The 23336-nt window shown below is 43.8% G+C and overlaps 1 protein-coding gene and 1 pseudogene across 5 annotated transcripts in view; both read left to right on the top strand.

Moving 5' to 3' along the window:
* Nucleotides 1-534: 534 nt before the first annotated feature.
* GPR160 (G protein-coupled receptor 160) overlaps nucleotides 535-23336 on the top strand; it is a 48802-nt gene continuing 26000 nt past the window's right edge. For 3 of the 5 annotated variants that reach the window (XM_073023469.1, XM_073023470.1, XM_073023468.1), the window contains exons 1-2: nucleotides 535-802; nucleotides 1549-1677. The gene's annotated coding sequence lies outside the window, so the exon portion shown is untranslated. The remainder of the gene's footprint in view (nucleotides 803-1548; nucleotides 1678-23336) is intronic. The other 2 variants (XM_007972131.3, XM_073023467.1) reach the window with 2 other exon arrangements.
* Nucleotides 21389-21517, top strand: LOC119620747 (U4 spliceosomal RNA; annotated as a pseudogene).

Here is a 23336-nt window from a genome sequence, read left to right as displayed (position 1 = left end):
TCACCTCAACCTCTGCCTCCCGGGTTCAAGCGATTCTCATGCCCCAGGCTCCCGAATAGCTGGGATTACAGGTGCGTGCCACCACTCCCGGCTGATTTTTGTATTTTTAGTAGAGATGGGGACCAACGTGGACCATGTCGGCCAGGCTGGTCTCGAAATCCTGACCTCAAGTGATCCGCCCATCTTGGCCTTCCAAAGTGCTAGGATTATAGGCATGAGCCATCGCCTGGCCACCCTGTGTATCTGGAGACAACTGCCAAGTCTAAATTTGCAGAGGTAAGGGAAGGAGAAGTTTTGACCCAGTGGCCCCCGCTCGCCCTGCCTGCTGGGGAGATGGGGAGCTCCTAGGACAGGAGCTGGGTCCTCAAGACGTGGCACGAGGAAGGGGGTCGCATTAAGCCCCCAGCGGCTCCCGCACTGCGCACCCCTGGGGGTCCCTCTGCCAGCCTCAACCCAGCCCCCTCCTAGCCGGCGGGCGGTGGCAGTCTCCGTGATATCTTTCCGTCCAGCCGGCAGGCGGCGCCCTCCGGCCCTTGTTTCGTCGGGCCCGGACGGGGCGTGCGCGCTCAAAGGTTGCCCGGCTCTGTCGCCCGCATTTCCTGGCCTGGAGCCGGCTGAGCCACAGCGGGGTCGCAGCGGGGTCCCGGGGCCGTGCTCCCCCGCCCCTCCCGGGAGCGCGCGGGGTGGGGCTGGACCAGGCCAGCGCGCTGGGCCCTCGCCCCTCCCTCGGGCAGTCACCTGGGCACGGGCGCCGCAGGTGCCGGGCCCTCAACCTTGCGGAGCCGACACCATCGATCCTCGGGTGAGTGCGGACGCGGGTGGAGGGCGCCCAGCGCTCTCGCAACCGGCGTCCCAGCCGCCGGGCGGCCAACTGTCCCCGCGCCGCTCCCGGCCTCCCTGGCCGGGCGCTCAGGGCGTCTGGGAGGGGAAGGAATTTCCTTTGCAGGAACTCAGGGGTTGGGGGTTCTCTGCTACTTAAGAGATCCAGGAGTAGGGCGCGGACGCCCGAGCCTCCCACCTTCGGGATGGGGATTACAGAGGAGCCTTAGCAACTGAGGTCCGTCGTGGGTTTGAGGGCATGGGGTCCGGGGAATGGGCGTGTCCCACACCCAGAGACTCGCCACCCTCTCTCCAGGGGAGATGCTTTTTGAGCATGACAAACCCAGCAAGGTTACAGAAGTGGGTGTATGCAACTCTTCGCTCTTTCCTGGCGCCCAGAGGTGAATAGTCACACACACACACACACACACACACACACAGTCACACACACAGTCACACACACACACACACACACACACACACGCGCGCGCATTCATTGGGGCCAACTTTGCGTCCCCTCCCCTGGCCTCGGGCGTTGGGGACTGAGCCCCCGCCCGCGCAGGCCACTGGGATTAAGCCCCAGGGCCTTGCCCGGCTGTTTGTTTTTCGAGGCCTTTGCGTCCCGGTAGGTTCCTGGATGACCATCCTGGCTGGCTCAAAATTCCCTCTAGATTACCTGCGTCCACCCCCGAGAACCCAGCGGCTGAAACTCCTTTCTCATCTCCGCAGGTGGCCTCGAGGTGGTGGCAGGGCCGCCCCCTGCAGTCCGGAGGCGAACGCACTTACCCGACCTCCGGAGGCAGGTTCGGCTGGGAGGAACCGCTCCGGCTTCGTCCTACACTTGCGCAAATGTCTCCGGTAAGGGGAAGTGTTGCTTAAATCCCAGAGATAACCCCCGTCGAGAAGCATAGCAAGACATATGAACGAGTGTTTAGCTCTCAGTATTGTTATTGCTTCGAGTGAAATGGTTTCGTGTGTACTTTGTGCATTTATATATAAATATAAACATATATGTATACATTTGACAAGCTCTAAGACCGGCACTTACTTGTGATATCTCCAGAACAGAGTTATTATAGTTATTTGGAAATTGTCAGTGGGAATCAGCCTGGCTGGTATGAGAATTACAGGGAGGAGGACCTTGTGTGCAATTTCAAAACGATTTAAGAGACATTCGGTGGCAATACAAGGTGCGGACGTTGGTTGGATCCTGATTTGATGAATGTTTTTTAAAATGGAGATGATGGCTGAGTGCGGTGGCTCACACCTGTAATCCCAGCACTTTGGGAGGCCGAAGTGGGTGGATCATCTGAGGTCAGGAGTTCGAGACCAGCCTGGCCAACATGGTGAAACCCTTCTCTACTAAAAATACAAAAATTAGCAGGGTGTGGTGGCACGCGCCTGTAATCCCAGCTACTCGGGAAGGCTGAGGTAGGAGAATCACTTCAACGCCGAAGGCAGAGATTGCAGTAAGCCGAGATCGTGCCACTGCACTCCAGCCTGGGAGGCAGAGCGAGACTCCGTCTCAAAATAAATAAATAAACAAGGAGACGATGAAGGAAATTTCTACTGATTATTTAATAGTATCAAGGAAATTATAATAGTTCTGTTTAGTTACTTTTGGTAATGGTATCATGACTAAGGCTTTAAAAATCCCTGTAGAGACACACACTGAAGTTGAAATACTACTTTAGGATTTGCTTCAGAATTATTCAGTTTTAGATGCTAGCAGAGAAGTGAGGGGAACAAGATGAGAGGAGATTGTTCATGGATTGTTAATAGTTGAAGCTGGAGAGAACACATGGACACAGGGAGGGGAACATCATGCCAGGGGGGGAGGGCCTGTTGGAGGATGGGGGCAAAGGAGAGGGAGAGTATTAGGACAAATACCTAATGCATGTAGGGCTTAAAACCTAGATGACGGGTTGATAGGTGCAGCAAACCCCCATGGCACATGTATATGTGTATACCTATTAACAAACCTACACGTTCAGCACATGTATCCCAGAACTTAAAGTAAAACAGAAATAAAAATAGTTGAAGCTGGATGATGGTTATGGAAGTCCTTACACTATTTCAGTATTTGTGTGTGTTTGGCATTTTCCTTTAAACAGAACACCACCACCTGTGGAGCTTTTTTGCATAAGGTAGGTTTGGTATTGCAGCTGAGTTTAGATGCGAGGTCTTCCACAGTCCCTTTTTTGTAAATTGGGTGTCAAGGCCGCTTCTCCAGACTCGGTCATAAAAAGTTTTTTTCTCCCTACTGGAGGTGCTGATTTATTTTGCTCAGAAGGCAGAGGGTGTTTGCTGAGTGTGACAAAGCTGAGCGGATCAAGTTGATGCAGGTGGAGGCTAGGTCAGCTTTTTTTATACAAAGGGCATTAGCAAGCCTGGGGGTTCATTGCCTCCAGTCGGGCGGATTGTATAAAGTGTGTTAGCAGTTTTGCCTAATTGCCCAAATCCCTTCCAAGTTATGCTCATCAAAAAACAGAGTTCAGAGTAGTGAACACACATGTCTGTTTACACTTAGGATTTATGTACACTTCTGGAAGCACTGTATGCATCAATAAAACGTGTACATGATAAAAACAAAGCACAAAATGAGTGGAGGGCTGCTTGTTGCTGTGTTGTGTTGCCTGTTTCATCGTTACCTTGTTTGCTTTAGGGATCATGACATGTAAATATTTAGCAAAGCACTGACTCCTAAAAGTTCTGCATGGCGTTTAACACATTTTTTTCAAGAACCATGCTTGTAGGAGGGTAAGGAAGGAGTAATAGCTATATCTTCATCAGGCTTGCTCTAAATTTTTTTTCTCCAGATTTAGCCTATAATTTCTACTCATTCTGTCATGCTTGGTCAGTAATTTGGAAAAGTGGTGATTCTGACAGGGAGCTGTTGAAGTTAATAGAGGGAGGAAGGGGAGGTATATTCCCGAAAGGCAAATCCACATTTTTTAGTAGCTTCAGTATAACTGAATGGAATGCCTTTGGATTTAAGGATAAAACAAGTCAAAGAGATGAGATCTGGGACAGTTAAAAGTTGAAGTGTTCAGTGAATCTCCTCAGCCTAGACCTTGCTCGTGTAGATTCACTAATCTAAAGGATGTAAAGATGTTTTAAGATTCAGTTGAGGAATGCTGAAGCATGTCCTAATTTCACTGCTGTGATGGGAAAATAATGAGACAACCAACAAAAATCCCCTTATAGTAGGGGGAAATACCACAGTGAATTAATCATGGTACTTAAATGAAGTGAAATTGTTTGGTTTGTGGCTCTGTTTTCTTGGTATGAATAAAAGAAGTGTACAACTGTCACGTAACTTCATTTTATACCTCAGTTTCCTCTCTAGTTCCCTAAAAGAGCATGGAAAGAGAAAAGAAACTTGCCAGGCCCTTTAGTGACCAAACTAATGTTTACTCTCCTCTGTAGGAGGGTGGTAGATTTGGACTCTGGAGAGTTGATTGCTAATAGCTATTTTAAGGACTTACCACAAATGTGACACTATTTCGCCCTGATTCGCATTATTAAGGATATAAATGCATTAGAAAAGCAAATTGCTCCCCTGTTGGGCTAGAAATGATAGGAAAGGGTGTTGGCAATCTAGTCAACGGTATTCTTCTAGATTCATAAGCACTTAGCTTTCATGTACAGCACCTCATCCCATCCTGTGAGGCGGAGCAGTGGTGATAGAGGGTAATTTTGGTTTTTAACAGATGGGAACATTGAAATATAAGGAAGTCAGCCTGGGCAACATAGTGAGACCTTTACTCCACAAAATAAAAATAAATAAATAAAAATTAGCCAGATATGGTGGTACACACCTGTAGTCCCAGTTACTCAGGAGGCTGAGGTGGGAGGATTGTGTGAGTCTGGGAGGTCGAGGCTGCAGTGAGCCGTGATCACACCACTGTACTCCAGCCTGGGTGACAGAGCAAGATATTGCCTCGAAAAAGAAATCTAAAGAAGATTGCTTTAAATCACTTCTTTAGGGAGATAGGGAAGGAAATTTAACGTTGATCAAGAGTTCATTGGCTAAAAAAAAGAGTTCATGGGCTGGGTGTGGTGGCTCACACCTGTAATCCCAGCCCTTTGGGAGGCTGAGGGGAGGAAGGTTTGCTTGTGGCCAAGAGTTCAAGACCAGCCTAGGCAACATAGTGAGACCCCCATCTCTACAAAAAATAATAATAATAATAATAATAAAATTGGCCAGTGTGGTGGCTGAGGTGGGAGGATGGCTTGAGCCCAGCAGTTCCAGGCTGTAATAAGCTATGTTTGCACCATTGCACGCCAGCCTGGACAACAGGGCAAGACTCTCTTAAAAAAAAAAAAAAAAAGAATTCATGGTAGTCTTCACACAGGTTTTTGGTTTTTGTTTTGTTTTAAGACAGAGTTTTCGCTCTGTTGCCCAGGCTGGAGTGCAATGGTATGATCTCGGCTCACTGCCACCTCCACCTCCTGGGTTCAAGCAATTCTCCTGCCTCAGCCTCCCGGGTAGCTGGGATTACAGGTGCCAGCCACCATGCCTGGCTAATTTTTGTATCGTTAGTAGAGACGAGGTTTCACCATGTTGGCCAGGCTGGTCTCGAAGTCTTGACCTCAGGTGATCCACCCACCTCAGTCTCCCAAAGTGCTGGGATTACAGGTATGAGCCACCATGCCCGGCCCACACGTTTTTAATTCTGACAGATGCCTCTAGGTTGGGTATTATCAGCCCATTCTGCAAATGGAAGTTGAGGCTAGAGGTTAATAGTTTTTGCCTGAGGTCTTGTAGCTAGTAAAGGTAGAGCTAAGATGGAAACTCAGCTCCGTCAGATTTGACAGTTTATATTATTTCTGGCAGTTTCACAATACCTTGAGCAGGAAGCAGAGCAACATGCCCAAGAATTGGGTAGTCTAGGCAAACTGTCTTCTTACCACACCCTACTGTCCTGGTGACAGGCGGGAGGCATGGCTCACATCTGACCAACACATGTTCTGTCGGGCCAGCATGGAGCTTAAAAAAATCACTGAGTCAGTGTTGAAAATTGGGAAATGTCAAATATTCTGCCCTAACGATTCCCAAAGGCAATACTAGAGCAGCTGCCTCTTTAAGGAAGTGTAGTACAGACCAGTCCCCTCAGCCCCCAGCAATCCCTAAAGTAGTCCCCAGCCCTGAGATTGCACTTTTTTTTTTTTTATGGTAAGAAATCTTTCTATGTGTGTGTTTCTACCCCAAATGGAATAACAAAATATAGGTTGAGAGGCTCTTGTTGCAAAAAAAAATGGGAAAGACACTTTGGGAGGCCGAGGTGTGGGGATCACCTGAGGTCGGGAGTTCGAGACCAGCCTGACCAACGTGGAGAAACCCCATCTCTACTAAAAATACAAAATTAGCCTGACGTGGTGGCATATGCCACTTGGGAGGCTGAGGCTGGAGAATCACTTGAACTCAGGGAGCGGAGGTTGCAGTCAGCCGAGATTGCGCCATTGCACTCCAGCCTGGGGAACAAGAGTGAAACTCCATCTCAAAAAAAGAAAAGAAAAGAAAAGAAAAATGGGAAAGATCATATTCCCTTGAGGAAATGAGAGTCTTGTATTTAGTTCCAGTGCTTCTCTGTCAGACAAATACAAGTTGTGTTGTCATTTTTCTCCCATGCTGTCTATTTTTCTCACAAGGAACTTGTTTGCTACCCCCTGCGGTTTGACAAGAATGGAGGAGGTGTGGGCAGGCCTCAGTAGGGAAAAGGAATGGCTCCAAACTCCCACACCATTGGGTCTTTGTGAGTAGGCAGGTGGGTCTTGTACACCTTGGGGGTTCCCCAGGGTGTCCTGCCAGGATAGGGCACAAAAAAGCCCTTTAACCCTTCCCCTTTAAACAGCCTGACTCTGGGACCCATGTGGATCCTGAGGTTGTGTGTCAGCTCTCTGTAGCTGCTTTGAACTGGACCCCAGCCACTCTGAGGGGTTCCTAGGACTTGCAAAGGGCCCCTCTCCCCCATCCTTCTCTGCCCACCACTCTCCTGCTGATGACAAGTCCACTTCTACACGCTGCTTAGACACAGCACCCCCAGAAGGCTCTACAGGGATGAGGAGCTGAGGCGCCCGCATAGTGCAGCCTTCAAGGGGTTTCTGTGGCGGAAGTCCAAGGGTGGCTTAATTTCCTTGCCTTCAAACTTTCGGTTAAGGGTCATGGGGCAAACTCTCGCCTCTGTGAATAGCTGGAGTTTCATGACCGTTGAAGTTTCTCTTTAGATCTTTGTTTCCTTCCCCTGAGTTCTGCATTTTCTTCCCCTGTGTGTGTGCTGTGGAGGAGAACGAAAAGAGGAAATGGCACAAGAGTGAACCTTGTTGGGTGGCTTTGAGGAAATCTGAGGTGCTGTTGTGGGCCTTTGTCACTCGAGTTGTCAGTCTAGGTGTGTGTGTAAACGGACACAGAATAAACAAAGGCTCCAAGTGGAACAACTTGTTTTGGCCAAAAGAAGTGAGTTCAGACCGGGCGTGGTGGCTCACACCTGTAATCTCAGCACTTTGGGAGGCTGAGGTGGGTGGATCATGAGGTCAGGAAATGTAGACCATCCTGGCTAACACAGTGAAACCCTGTCTCTACTAAAAATACCAAAAAAAAAAAAAAAAAAAAATTAGCCAGACGTGGTGGCGCTCACCTGTAGTCCCAGCTACTTGGGAGGCTGAAGCAGAAGAATCGCTTGAACGGGGAGGCGGAGGTTGCAGTGAGCTGAGATCATGCCACTGCACTCCAGCCTGGGCGACAGAGCGAGATTCTGTCTCAAAAAAAAAAAAAGAGAGAGAGAGAGAAAGAAAAAGTAAGTTCAGAGGCCCACAAGTTTTATGAATGCCGAACCCGCTGCTTGAGGGGATCCTTTCTGGATAACTCTGGAATCAGGTTTGTCGGTGTGTGTTCCCTCAGGTGACGATGAACCCCCCATGTCAAGGAAGAGTGGGGTAATTGGTTATTAGCCAGAGCCAACAGGGAGAGGCCGAGCAGTCTGAGTATGGACTCAGCCAGATCCCTGGGTTTCATTTCTGGTTCTTCCGCCACCTGTGTGACCTCATTTTTTAAAACCTCTTTGTCCCTCAGTTTCCCCTGTGTAAGCTAGGAGTAATAACAGTACCTACGTCCTAGGGCTGCGAGGATTCACCGGCACGTCAAGTGCTTGTAGCAGTGCCTGGCATGGAGCAGGATGGACTGTGGGTTAGCTATTATTGTTGTTGTTGTTGTTAGAGCCCTGCTTCCTTTACTTTCAGTTTTACTGGGGAGAATTTCCCCCACATAATGTTAGAAGAAAGACCACAGGGAAGAAATGCATCTGAGCTCTGACCTCTGTTCGTGGAGTGAGCCATGGGCTGCGCATCTGGGTTGCCACGTGGCCGTAGGGAAATGTTCTCCATGACGAATGCTAACAGGGTGTTTGGTGCAGCAGCAGCTTTGGAATTGGTGAGAACTGGGCCACAGCTTGTGGCTTTGAACCAAGGCTTTGGCTTTGTTGTTCGGGGATTAAAATCTCCTTTTTTAATCTGTGACTGACTGTGGAAAGGAGTTGGAATCCCCTAGCATTCGCGTGGATACAAACTCCACTCCCTTACGAGAGAGCGGACTGGTGTTAGCTGCGACACAGGAGTCCCAGCCTCGGCTGTGCCACTGCCTGGCAGGGGTTTAAGGCTAGGTCTTCTGGGCAGCCAGTGCCTCTTCTGTCACCTGGGAATAAGCATATCTAATAGGAATGTTGTGAGGGGCTAACAACATTTTATGAAATCCTGACAGAGGAATTCATATTGTACAGTGAAGTACAATGCCTGACTTGCACCTTAGTAGTAAAATCACAGAACGGATACATTCATTGAGAGGCTTACTCTTTAACTTGGAAAAATAATATAGATGCTGTTAACTAGTGTTTATTTAATATTTTGTAGTTCTTAAAAGGACCATCTGGTTTGATCTTTAAACTAGCAATGCAGGTTTCTGTTTGTTTACATTTGTTTCTATTGCCTTTTGGCTGCCTGTCAGGAGAGGTACAGAAGTGAACCCAGGTTCAGGCCAGAAATGAGAACATGGAATGGCCTTCATTTTACTTTATCAGAGAGGTAACATGAGTTCTGATTCTTTATGCCCATAAGTAATTCTGAGGAGGGAGCCCTTTAGAGATTGATAGCTAAGGTGTTCCTGGGAAGCTGAAGGCATCCATGGTGTCCAGAGAAGCTGAATGGAGGGCCAGTGATTCCCCTCCAAGCAGCAGGGCAGAGGTCCCCCCTGTTGATAGCCCTTGCCCAGTCCCCTCCAGCAGGGACAGGTGGGAAGAAGACAGGCAGTAGGCTTTGGATTCTCCCTCCTGCCCCAGGTGCAGACCCAAAGCTTCAGAGTCCATTCTACCTTCACCTAACCCTTCGTCCTTCTCCTGCGCTCCAGCCGGGTGTTCCGGTGAGAAGTATATACCCACTACACCCTCACCGCATCCTCAGTGGATGGGCCCCCAGCCTGCACTCTCCTGCTCAACCCCTGCGAGGTTTTCCCTTCTTCCCATGGCCTCTGCGGCTTTCCATTGCTGCCCTTGCCTCCTGATCCTGCCTGCCTTCAACTTTACTGTATTCTGAAAGGTTTAAAGGGAGGAGTCTTTTATGACCCGCAATCCAAGGATCTGAAGGCATTGATATTTGGGTATATTTCCTTTCTATTTTGTTTTACTTTGGTTTTTTAGAAATTTAAAAAATTTTAACATTTTATAAACAATTCATTTTATGTTAGAATTTTAACATAGTTGCCATACTATGATTACAGTTTATCATTATGATGATATCAAAAAGATACCTGCATGCATATGTTAATCATAGCACAATTCACAATTGCAAAGATATGGAATCAACCTAAGTGTCCATCAACCAATGAGTGGATAAAGAAAATGTGATATATATACACACACATCACATATACACACACACACACCATGGAATACTAGTCAGCTATAAAAAGAACAAAATAATGTCTTTTGCAGCAACTTGGATGGAACTGAAGGCCATTATTCTTTTTTTTTTTTGAGATGGAGTCTTGCTCAGTCACCCAGGTTGGAATGCAGTGGCCCAATGTCGGCTCACTGTAACCTCCACCTCCCAAGCGATTCTCCTGCCTCAGCCTCCCGAGTAGCTGGGATTGCAGGCACCCGCCATCATGTCCAGATAATTTTTGTAGAGCAGGGTTTCACCATGTTGGCCAGGCTGGTCTCGATCTCCTGACCTCAGGTGATCCATCCGCCTCGGCCTCCCAAAGTACTGGGATTACAGGTGTGAGCTACCACGCCCATGAAGGCCATTATTCTAAGTGAAGTAACTCAGGAATCGAAAACGAAATGCCGTATGTTCTCACTTATAAGTAAGTGGAAGCTAAGCTATGGGTACACAGAGGCATACAGAGTGATATAATGCACTATGGAGACTCAGAAGGGGAGGATGGGAAGGGGATGAGGGATGAAAAACAACCTATTAGGTACAATGTACACTACCTGGGTGATGAGTACTCTAAAATCCTAGACTTTACCACTATACAGTTCATCTATGTAACAAACCCACTTGTACACCTAAAGCTATTAAAATTTTTTTTAAATAAAAATATCATTGTATTCCCCTATGTCTGTATAAATATTTTTAATGACTGCATGCTGTTTTAGTCTTTTTTAGCCATTCTCTTAAAATATTAGAGAACTAAGTCGTTGCTCATTTTGTGATGTTGTACATCATTCCAGTTTGAATGCACATAAACCTTGGAGCCCATTTCACATTATTTGAGATGGATTCCTATAAAAATAATTACTGAGTCAAAGGTTTTCAACATGGAAAGTTTTCTTTCTTATCACAAAAGCAACAAATTTGTATTGTGGAAGATACAGGACAGTGTAAAAAGTAAACCTGTACCTCTATTCTCACCAACCAGTTGCTGTTCGTGTAATCGGGTTCTACCCCTCCAGGATACGTGTCCTCTTCAGGCTTGCTCCATCCGTGGCGTGGCCTGTGCGCTGGCAGCATGGCATCACCTGGGAGCTTGTTAGAAATGCAAAATCTCAGGCTCGCCCCAGACATATTGAATCAGAATCTGTCTTTTAACAAGATCCATATTCAAGTTTCAGAAGTCTTAGTCCCCGAGGCCACCACCTTACCAGTTATGGTGGGCTGGCATTAATTACCTCTGATCTGTGAATATACATACAATTTTTCCTATTTCCCTGATATTAGGATGTACCACTGTGTCTATTTCCTACATTTTTCCTATTTCCATACATTTTTCCTATTTCCCTGATATTGGGATGTACCACTGGTTTGCATCCTCGTATCTCCCTTAACGTAAGACCATCTAAGGACAACAGCAGGCTCCCCTCAGTAACACCGGTTCAGGGATCAGCAGTATCCCATCTCATCCCCCTGTGAGAAGCCCTGCTACACACAGCTTTATCTTGCATCTGTCATTTAACATAATACCATCAGCATTTTCCTGTTACTTAGTTTTTCTCTCGATAATAACAAATTTTATCTTTCATGGCTGCAGGTGGTAGTCCATCTTATGACTGTCTCATAATTCATTTGACTCATTCCCTAATGTTAGAAATTAAGTTGTTTTGGTTCTTTTGGAGACAGGGGAGGGTGTACTGTGGGCTATTACAAGTATGCCGAATTTACGCAGTAATTATTTCCTTCAACCCAGATTATTTTCTTATGATGAATTACCAGAGTGCAGACACTGGGTCAAAAGGCATGAACATTTTAAACCCTCCTTAAATGCCCCAGGAGTATAGGAAGTGCCCTGACATTGTGCCCTCCCAGACACTGGGTAGTGTGGTCTGTAGACAGCTCCAGGGAGCAGGGTCATGCCTCATTCGCATCACACCTCCAGGGCTGGTGTAGAGCCAACTCTGAGGGTCACTCTAAGGGGACCTAGGGGAATGGAAAGGAAGTGACAGAAGGATGGGCAAGCTGCCCATGGTGGTGGTGCTCCTTTCCTCCTGGCCTGAGTCCTCTGTCACAGTAGATGTCACGGACCAGGCAGCAGCCTTCCTCAGGGTGTGTCCACAAAGTTTAGCCTTTCCTCCTGGCGCCCATCTTCCAGTGGCTTGGGAGCTGGAGCCGGCGGTGGAGGCCTGAAATGACTACTCGGTGAGTCTGGAACGTGCTGGACCTGATTGCTGCCAAGCTTGTTTTTGCTTCATGAGTCTGAGACTGTTAGGTTCTCTAATACTTCTTTCCTCTCACCAGCAGACCAAGAACCTGATATTAAGTAAACTTTATTCTGAAAGGTACACTCAAGCAATTTCTTTTTTTTTTTTTTTGAGACTGAATTTCACTCTTGTTGACCAGGCTGGAATGCAATGGTGTGTTCTCGGCTCAATGCAACCTCCCACCTCTCAGGTTTAAGTGATTCTCCTGCCTCAGCCTCCCAAGTAGCTGGGATTACAGGTGCCTGCCACCACACCCACCTAATTTTCTTCCTCTTCGTCTTTTTTGTTGTTGTTGTTGTTGTTGAGATGGAGTTTCTCTTGTAGCCAGGCTGGAGTGCAATGGCGCGATCTCAGCTCACCACAACCTTCACCTCCCAGGTTCAAGTGATTCTCCTGCCTTGGCCTCCTGAGTAACTGGGATTACAGGCACCTGCCACCATGCTCGGCTAATTTTTTTTTTTTTTTTTTTTTTTCAAAACGGAGTTTTGCTCTTGTTGCCCAGGCTGGAGTACAATGGCGCGATCTTGTCTCACCATAACCTTCACCTGCCAGGTTCAAGTGATTCTCCTACCTCAGCCTCCCAAGTAGCTGGTATTACAGGCATGCACCACCATGTCCACCTAATTTTTTTGTATTTTTAGTAGAGGTGGGGTTTCTCCATATTGGTCAGGCTGGTCTTGAACTCCCGACCTCAGGCAATCCACCTGCCTCAGCTTCCCAAAGTGCTGGGATTACAGGCGCGAGCCACAGTGCCCGGTTGACAATTAAATTTTTAAAAATTGAAACATCAGTATTGTATATGTGATTAAGTCATAATTTGAACTTTGATGCCTGGAATACATTTTTCATCCTCCTTAAAAGTTTTTGGAGTAAATAAGTGAATTAATATATAATGAGTTTGATTCTGTTGCATTATTTACGTATGTTAAATGTATTTTTGTTTGTATCATGACATAATTAAAACATTTTAAAATGAGTATCAAACTCTTAGCCATTTATATTAACTATTTGACATGGGCAACAGAAACGCACACTGCTGTACCTCCTGAAAATTCATGTGATTAATCGATGCTGAATTTTTCCAGTAGTATGTCTTTTGGGGGCCATTTTTAAGTATTTAAAAATTTTCGAGGTACATACAGTAAAATGCACAGATCTTAAGTGTTTAGTTTTGATAAATGTATGCACCTATGTAAACAACATTCCTGTCAAGACACAGAACATTTTCATGCTTCAGGCAGTTCTCTCATGCTACTTTGCAATCAGTCCAGAGGCACTTGCTGTTCTGATTTCCAGCACCATAAATGAGCATTGTCTGTTCTTCAACTTCATATAAATGGATTGTGATATATAGTAGACAAACAAAAGTGGCTGCTTTTGTTCAACACAATGCTTTTGAGATTTATACATGCGTGACTCTGTAATTCTTTATTGGTAACTAATATTACATTCTTTGAATATACTCTAATTTAGCCATTCTCCTTTGATGATCGCTTGGGTTGTTTCCAGTTTTGGGCTATTGTGAATAAAGCTGCCATGGCTGAGCATGGCAGCTCACACCTGTCATAGCAGCACTTTGGGAAGTCAAGGTGGGAAGATCACTTGAGTCCAGGATTTCGAGACCAGCCTGGGCAACATAGCAAGATTCTGTACCATAAAAAAAAAAAATTGTTATTAGCTGGGTATCATGGCAGGCATCTGTAATCCCAGCTGCTAGGGAGGCTGAGGCATGAGAATTACATGAACCTGGGAGGCAGAGGTTGCAGTAAGCTGAGATCGTGCCACTGCACTCCAGCCTGGGCGAAACAGCGAGACCCTGTCTCAAAAAAAAAAAAAAATTGTTAAAAAAAATAGCTGCTATGAATATTCTTGTATAAGTCTTTTTTAAAAAACAGCTTTATTGAGGTATAATTTATATGCCATAAAACCTACTCATTATGTACAATTCTATGGTTTTTAGTCATTTATAGGTTTGTGCAGCCATCACCATAACCCAGTTTTTGACTTTTTGTCACCCCCAAATTTCTCTCTGCCAGTATACAATCAGTTCCCACCTCTAGCCCCAGACAACCATTGAACTTCTGTCTCTTGCCTTGTCTGGGAAATTTCAAATTTGAGGAATCTTGGATTATATAGTTTTTTGTGTCAGGCATCTCTCACTTAGCACAACATTTTTGAGGTTCATCCGTGTTGCAGCATGGATCAGTAGCTTGCTGCTTTGTATTGTTGAATAGCATACAGTTTTATAAATATACTACATTTTATGTATCCACTCAGCAGTTGATGAACATTTGAATTGTTCCCAGGGCTTGGCTGTTAGGAATAATGATGCTATGAACGAGGTAATGTTGCTATCTACAAGTGTTAATATAGACCTTATTTACATTTCTCTTGAGTAGATTTGTATGGGTATAATTGTGGAGTCATGTGGTAAGTTTATGTTTAACTTTTTAAGAAACTGCCAAACTATTTTCCAAAAGCGGCTGTACAGTGTTAGAGTCCCACTAACAGTGTTTGAGGGTTCTCTACATTCTTGCTGACATTTGAAATTGTTACTCGTCCTTATTATAGATATTCCAAAGGGTATATAATGGTGTCTCATTGCAGTTTTAATTTGCATTTCCCTAATGACTAATGATGTTGAGTTCCTTTTCATGTGCTTATTAGTTACTTGTATGTCTTCTTTTTTATTGGATATTTGATCTATATTGATATTGTTAGAGATATATATCATCTTCGACGACATGTCTAGTTACATCTTTTGCCCCCTTTTTTTTTTGAGATGGAGTCTGGCTCTATGGCCCAGGTTGGAGTGCAGTGGCGCGACCTCAGCTCACTGCAACCTCCGCCTCCTGGACTCACGCCATTCTCCTGCCTTAGCCTCCCGAGCAGCTGGGACTACAGGCGCCCATCACCACGCTCAGCTAGTTTTTTTTGTATTTTTAGTAGAGACGAGGTTTCACCGTGTTCGCCAGGATGGTCTCGATCTCCTGACCTCGTGATCCCCCCGCCTCGGCCTCCCAAAGTGCTGCCCCATTTTTAAATTGGGTTATTTCTCACCACCCTCTTACTGAGGTTCAAGAATTTTAAGATATATATCTAGATGCAAATTCTGTATAAAATATATGGTTTGGGGCTGGGCACAGTGGCTCACACCTGTAATCCCAGCACTTTGGGAGGCCGAGGCCAGCAGATCACCTGAGGTCAGGAGTTCAAGATCAGCCTGGCCAACATGGCGAAACCCCGTCTCTACTAAAAATACAAAAATTAGGTGGGCGTGATGGCATGCGCCTGTAATTGCAGCTACTCTGGAGGCTGAGGCAGAAGAATTGCCTACTCCGGAGGGTGAGGCAGAAGAAGAACCTGGGAGGTGGAGGTTGCAGTGAGCCAGGATCGCACCACTGCACTCCAGCTTGGGAGACAGGGCGAAACTCTGTCTCAAAAAATAAAAAAATGAAAAACAAATATATAGTTTGAAAATATTTTCCCCAAACCCATGACATTTTCCCTAATGGTGCCTTTTAAAGAAAAAAAAAGTTTTAAATTTTGATGAAGCCTAAGTTGTTGATTTCTTTTATGGTTTGTGTTTTTAATCTCATATCTAATAAATACTTGCCGAACCTTATACAAGTCTTGTGGACATGTTTTGTTTTGTTTTTGAGATGGAGTCTCACTCTGTCACCCAGGCTGGAGTGTAATGGCACATTCTCGGCTCACTGCAACCTCCACCTCCCAGGCTCCAGTGAATCCCCTGCCTCAGCCTCCTAAGTAGCTGGGATTACAGGTGCACGCCACCATGCTCGGCTAATTTTTGTATTTTTGGGAGAGACATGGTTTCACAATGTTGACCAGGCTGATCTTGAACTCCTGACCTCAAGTGATCCGCCCACCTTGGCCTCCCAAAGTGTTGGGATTACAGGCGTGAGCCTCTACGCCTGGCCAACATGTTTTAATTACTCCTAGGTAAATATCTAGTAGTAGAAGTACTGGATCATAGGATAAGGGTATGTTGAAATGCCACACTATTTTCCAAGGGGATATACCATTTTACACCTCAAACAGCAGTGTATGAGAGTTCTCGTTACTCTACATCTTTTCCAATATTTGGTATTGTTGGTCTTTCTGATTTTAGTCATTCTGATGAAATTGTATGTCATTGTCATTTTAATTAGCTTTATCCTGATAACTAATGATGTTGAGTACCTTTTTGTGTGCTATTGACCATTTGTACATATTCTTTCTGGAATGTCTTTTCAAGTGTTTTGCCCATTTTTGTTTGAGTAGTTTGACTTTTTGCTATTCATTTGTAGGCACTCTTTATATATGTAGTCTGGTAGTCTGGGCACAAGTCTTTTGTTAGATATATGTGTTGTAAGCATTTTCTCCCAGTCTGTTATTGCCTTTTCATTTTCTTATGATGAACAGAAGAATCTAATTTTAATGACTTAACTTTATCAATTTTTTTTCTTTTATATTTGGTGCTTTTTGTGTTTTGTTTGAGAATTCTTTGCTCCAAGGTTGCAAACATATTCTCCTTTGTTTTCCTTGTAGAGTCTTACATTTTATAGTTAGGCCTGTGATCTCGCCTGAGTTAATTTGTGTTAATGGTCTGAAGTGGGGTTAAGGTCCTTTTTTTTTTTTTCATACGGTTATCCAGTTAGTCCAGCACAATGTTTTGAAAAGACTTTCCTTTCCTGCATTGAATTGCATTGGTACTTTCTTATAAATCAAGTGGACTGGTTTGAACTCTCTTCTGTCAACCTGTTTGTTCTTAAGCTCATTGTCTTGAGTTCTGTAATTTATAAGTCTTGAAATCAGGTAGTGTAAGTTGTCCAACTTTGTTTTTGACTATTCTGACCCTCTTTGTGTTTTCATATACATTTTAGCATCAGCTTGTCAATATCTTTAAAAAAGAAAAAGGCCTGGATTTTGATCAGAACTACATTGAATCAACTAATCTGGGGACGATGACATGTTAATAATATTAATCTTCTTATCCATGAACATGGCATATCTCTATTAAGGTCTTTAGTTTTCTTTGGCAGTGTTGTAGCTTTTAGCATTGACATTTTGTAAAAATTTATAAATTTATAAAAATTTATTCTTATTTTATGTTTTTGAGTCTATTGGAAATGATGTATTTTCCTTCATTTTTCAGTTTTGTTGCTATATATACCAATGTGGTTTTAAAAATTGACCTGTGGTCTTACTAAATTCATTTATTAATTCCAGTAGGTTTTTTGTAAGTACCTTAGGATTATCAATATACATAAATGTCATCTACAAATAGTTTTATCTTATCCTTTCTAATCTGTATGCCTTTCTTTTATCTTCTTGCCTTACTGAATGGGCTAGGCTATCCTAAAATGTTGAGTAGAAGTGGTAAGGGCAGATATCCTTACCTTGTTTCCAATTTTAGGGGTAAAATGGTCAGTCTTTCACACTTAAGTATAATCACAGCTATAGATTTTTCACAGATGTTCCTTATCAGGTTGAGGAAACCATCAGTTTCCTACTTTGCTGAGAGGTTTTTATCATGAATGGTTGTTGAATTTTGTCCAAAGATTTTTCTGCATCTCTCAAGATGGCCATATGCTTGTTTTCTGTATTTGGTAATGTGAATATATTTATTTGTCATCTGTTGGCACTTTCTCCTCACCTCAAATTAGGGAAAAGACCACAGTTACCCATTTTTTTTTTTTTTAAATTACTCAGCTTTAACACTTGAATATCTTGGCATTGTTCATGGAATATAGGTTCAAGAACATGATTTAGACAGTTTGAATCAGGCAATTTCCATAAAATATTTTATAAACTAAAAAGCAACGTGTGTGTGTGTGTGTAGAGTTATTTGGTTTGAGAGCCCTGCCTGCCTAACAAACTTATTTTAAACTCTCATCATTAGTCTCATGCTTAAAAAAAAAAAAAAGTCTCATTTTTTTTTTTTTTTTTTGAGACGGAGTCTCGCTCTGTCACCCAGGCTGGAGTGCAGTGGCCGGATCTCAGCTCACTGCAAGTTCCGCCTCCCGGGTTTACGCCATTCTCCTGCCTCAGCCTCCCGAGTAGCTGGGACTACAGGTGCCCGCCACCTCACCCGGCTAGTTTTTTTGTATTTTTTAGTAGAGACGGGGTTTCACCGTATTAGCCAGGATAGTCTCGATCTCCTGACCTGGTGATCCGCCCGTCTCGGCCTCCCAAAGTGCTGGGATTACAGGCTTGAGCCACCGTGCCCGGCCAAAAAAGTCTCATTTAAGTAGAGACTTGAGGCGGTTGAGGGAGCAAGCTACGTGAGTGTAAGAAAGAAGACCATCCCAGGCAGAATGGCCTTCTGAGACACAAGTTCAAAGGCCCTGAGGTCCCAGAGGTATCCAGAAAACTGTCTCTTCAAAATTGCTTTTGCCCGACATTGAAGCAGACAGCAGGGGCTAAGAAAACATCATCACCTTCTGGCAGAATAGAAGGACTGAGCTGCTCAGGTCAAATCATTGTGGTAAAATACACCTAAAATTTACCATCTTTACCATTTTTAAGTGTACAGGTCAGTGGCATTAAGTTCATTCACATTGTTGTGCAACTGATACTACTATCTATGCATCTTCAGAACTTTTTCATCCTGTGCTGAAAACCTGCACCCATTAAACAGTAACTCCTCATTCTCCCCTTCTCCTAGCTCCTGGCTACTATTTACTTTTCGTCTATGAATTTGATTACTCTGGGTACCTCATATATATGGAATCATATGATATTTATCATTTTCTGTCTACTTATTCACTTAGTATAATGTCTTGGGGTTCATCCACCTTTAGCATGTATCAGAATTTCTTTTTTTTTTTTTTTTTTTGAGATGAAGTCTTGCTCTCTCACCCAGGGTGGAACGCAGTGGTCTGATCTCGGCTCACTGCAACCTCTGCCTCCCAAATTCAAGGGATTCTCCTGCCTCAGCCTCCCTAGTAGCTGGGATTACCGGCATCTGCCACCATGCCCAGCTATTTTTTGTATTTTTAGTAGAGACAGGGTTTTGCCATGTTGGCCAGCTGGTCTCAAACTCCTGACCACAGATGATATGTCCACCTTGGCCTCCCAAAGTGTTGGGATTACAGGCGTGAGCCACCATGCCCGGCCAGGATTTCATTTCCTTTTAAGACTGAATAATATTCTACTGTATGGCTATAAAGTCAATCTTAGGAAATGTGTATGTTATATTTCTGAATCCTGAGAGAATGGAAACAAAACAGGTAGAATGGTAGTGGGGCAAGCTGGCATAGGTCTGGGATACTGTTATCAAAGACTTATAGGAGTACTGGACCCTGGCTGATTGGGCAGGCTACCCCTGACAGTGTGATGGTGAAAAAAGGGTCTCCCTTAGGTGGTTGGTCTGGTTCAGTTTCTCAGCAATGATGAATAACCATGGTTTCAGAAAGCATGAGCAACATGGTTTCAGAAAGCATGAAGAATGTCATAACCTCTCTGGTGGTTGAGTCATACAAGGAGCCACATTCAGAAGCCAGGGATGGAGAGTGGGGTCTCAGGGACTATTGAGCACAGATTTCTGATGGCTACTTTCCAGATCATTGTATGCTTAAGCCCTTTATTTTGCTTAAGAAAGCAAGCTAAAGGACATGATAGTCATTGAGAACCAGGAGGCAATCTCTAGTTCAGATGTTCTTTTAAAAACTCTTTTTAGGCTGGGCACAGTGGCTCACACCTATAATCCCAGCACTTTGGGAGGCCGAGGCAGGCGGATCATGAGGTCAGGAGATCGAGACGATCCTGGCTAACACGGTGAAACCCCGTCTCTCCTAAAAAATACAAAAAAATTAGCCAGGCGTGGTGGTGGGCGCCTGTAGTCCCAGCTACTAGGGAGGCTGAGGCAGGAGAATGGCGTGAACCCGGGAGGCGGAGCTTGCAGTGAGCTGAGATCACACCACTGCACTCCAGCCTGGGTGACAGAGCGAGACTCCATCTCAAAAAGAAAAACAAAAAAAAACAAAAAAGCCCACTATTTTTAAACCTCTTCTGTAAGCATGTTTGCTCAGCAGTCAGCCCATAAGTATCTAAATAACTTCTGTTCTTATAATCCTTTATCGCTCTTATTAATCCCATTCCCATATTTGTTGACTTTTTAGATATATTTCTATTTATTGATATTGTTCTTAAAACTCAGTACCTGGATGAGTAGTACAAGGTATGCAACTCCTTTCTCCTTAATTCTGAACCTTATACTTGTATTAATTATCTGTTTCCATCAAAATGATGACGAGGTGAATATATGTGTAGAATTTGCAGTCAATAAAATACAGTCACATTGTCAGGGAAGGTTATGTGAAAATATGCATCACCAGAATACTAATTTATAAGCAAACATAAGGCATTGAGTAAAAATTCATGGTAGCTTTATAGAAAAATGAATCGTGTCAGTGTAACCTGATTTGTTTTCAAGAACATTTTAAGGATCTGGAGGAAGCAAGAGACATAGTCTTCACTTTCTCATGCTATTGATTTCATTATGAATGACATAATCAACAGCAACCCGGGGAAACAGATCAGCTCACGTGATACCACAGTTAGATGGTGAGAAGGTGACACAGAGACATCATCAAGGACATGGTTCCAGTGCGGGATAAGTCATTTAACCTTTTAGAGGTCAGTCTGGGAACTGTTCTGTTTAATCAGTTTTAATCCATAACTGGTGGCATATTAGTATGTTTGTGAGAAATACTAGAGACAGAAGTCAAAATAACCTATATTAATGGGGTACAGCATTTATGAAATACTGGATAAAATCAAATGAAGGTGAATTAATTTTGTAAGTAAGAGGTTCAAATTGGAGAATGATTGACTTCGTGCCTATTTTTGGCAGAAAAAGCCCATGGGCTGTGGTGAATCACAAGGTGGTTGAACCATCACAGTAACTATAATGTGGGTATATGCAGAATACCACATTTCATACATCAGTGCTCTAGTTAATACTTGTATGAGACTGAAAGCAGGCAAATGATACAGTGAAGTCATTTCGTAACTGGCAATACCAAGACTTCTGAGAACTATGGTTAGCTTGAGTGCATACTATGTGTGTGTGGCATTAAGTACATTCACTATGTAAAGAGGGCCTTACAAAATGTATACAGGAGCTGCAGGAGAGCAAAACAATTATTTAAGTTGAGACATCTGGTCAAGATGGCACAGGGGTTCAGGCTCCAAACACCTAGCAAAGGTAGTTATAATATAAAAAGGGTAACCAAATAAGTATAACTGGGCTAGGGTCATTCTAGTTACCTAGAACGTAAGTTGAAATACAAAGGGGTAAGCAGGCTCAAGCTGCAGGCTTCTCCAGCAGAGGCAACCAGGAACTCAGTATTTTTAGAATAAGGGGATATAGCTTTGTGCAATGGCCATTTCATAGCCAGTGAAGTTTATCTGAGACACTTCCTAATGGAAAACTTTTCTCAGTACCCTGCCATGGTGAAATATGGTTGGCACTGGCAATTTTTGAGACTCTGTGGAGGCTGACCTTAAAACTAAAAACATTAAAAAAAAAGAGAAGATGGGGATGTAAAAGTATCCACATGAGCTGAGACCAAGGAGTTGGAGCCAAGCTCCAGGGAATGTAAATTGGGAGAATAACCAAGTTTCTCCCATACCTCTAAGAAACACTGGCTACACTGAAATCAGAGATCGCAGTGCCCTCCCTCCCAAACCAAAGAAAGAAGGCTGGAAAAGATGGATTACCTGAAAGGAATGGGCTTCTGGAAGTTTCAGAGACAAAGACGCAGCTTCAGAACCAGAAGCTGAGCCATGCTGCTTTCTTGGCCCAGGGCCTGGATCCGCAGTGTCGCTGATACCGCAGCTGAGCAGGAACACCAAGTGGCATTTTGAGACCTGGTTTGGAAGAAGTCCTGAGAGGCCAGGTGGAGGGACTGAAAGCTGTCTGGGAAGAGAGAGAGTGGGGAAAGATACAGCAATCGAAAACTCCTACTCAAAGTAAGCTTGCAAAGCAAAAGTTTAAAATACATGAAGACATAGACGCAGAGTTCAAAATTTGTTCAAGCAAGGCACGAATTTACTAAAAGTGAAATTAGCAGTTGAAATTCCTGGAAATGACAATAAAATAAGTATGTTTAGAATTCTTAAGATGAATGAAGTCTTGCAGTAGATAAAAATTATGAAGTAGAAGCAAGGGGGAGAGATAGGAAAAAGAACCAGTTAGAACAGTTTTGTATTAAGTAAAATGGGCTAAAATGCTTTAAAAAGATCAAAAATGCGATGGGTCAAATCCAGTACGAACTTACTTCTCTTGTGTAGCAGGCCTGGGTGGGTATTTCAGGCCACTAGGTGGCTGTCCCCTCAGGGACCCAGCTGACGGCACCTACATGGGTTTCAGAATTGCTCTGCTTTCCCAGAGGAAGTGGGTGGTGGGGAATAAGCTAGGCCAGAAATGGTCTCCCTCGTGTCTGCACACGCCCCACCGGCCATACCTAATTGCTGGGGAGCCTGGGAAATAGAGGTCAGCCACGTGCCTGGGAAAAAGAAGGGAAGATAAAATGGAGAATAAGTTTCTGCCATACCTCTAAGAAACAGTGATGAGAAACAATAGATTTCTCATCAGCAATAGAACTGAAAACACAAGAGAATATTATCTTCAACTTAGAATTCAATACCAGTTAAACCGTCATTCAAAAATGGTGATCAGCAGTCCCTATGAAAGAAAAATTGGCAATATCTAACAAAATTATATAAGCATTCACCCTTTGACCTAATGGCCCCACTTCTAGTAATTATTCCAGAGGAAACACCTTCACAAAATAACTAAGAATATGTACAGAAGGTTGTTCATCGCTACAATATTTGCAGATAGAACAAATTTGGAAACAACCTATATGTCCACTAATAGAACTCTGGCTGAATAAACTATAGTATATCTACATAATACAGCCATAAAAACAATTTTTGAAAAATTAAAAAGGAAGATAGCGGTTAACAAAGATGAAGTGCTTTCTAGGATGTTTTAAAGGGTAATAAAGAGTCACAAAAAGTATATCTAATGTGCTACCTTGTATTTAAGATGGAAAGGGAAATAACCACACATGTACACACACACACACACACACACACACACACTTATTTTTGTAGAAAGATGCACAGGAACCATAAACCAGAAATAAATGATAGGGGGTGGGTGGATATTGGTGGAGGAAATAAGTATGGAAATGAGACTTTTCTGAGCGTACCTTTTTTATATAGTTTTGATTTTGAACCGTGTAAATATTTTATATATTCAATTATATAAAATTAAAATGAAATAAAAATAATGAAAGCAAAGGAAAT

This window comes from Chlorocebus sabaeus, chromosome 15 (assembly GCF_047675955.1).
Source record: "Chlorocebus sabaeus isolate Y175 chromosome 15, mChlSab1.0.hap1, whole genome shotgun sequence".
Classification (NCBI taxonomy): Eukaryota; Metazoa; Chordata; class Mammalia; order Primates; family Cercopithecidae; genus Chlorocebus; species Chlorocebus sabaeus.
This window is presented reverse-complemented; position numbering and strand designations above follow the sequence as displayed.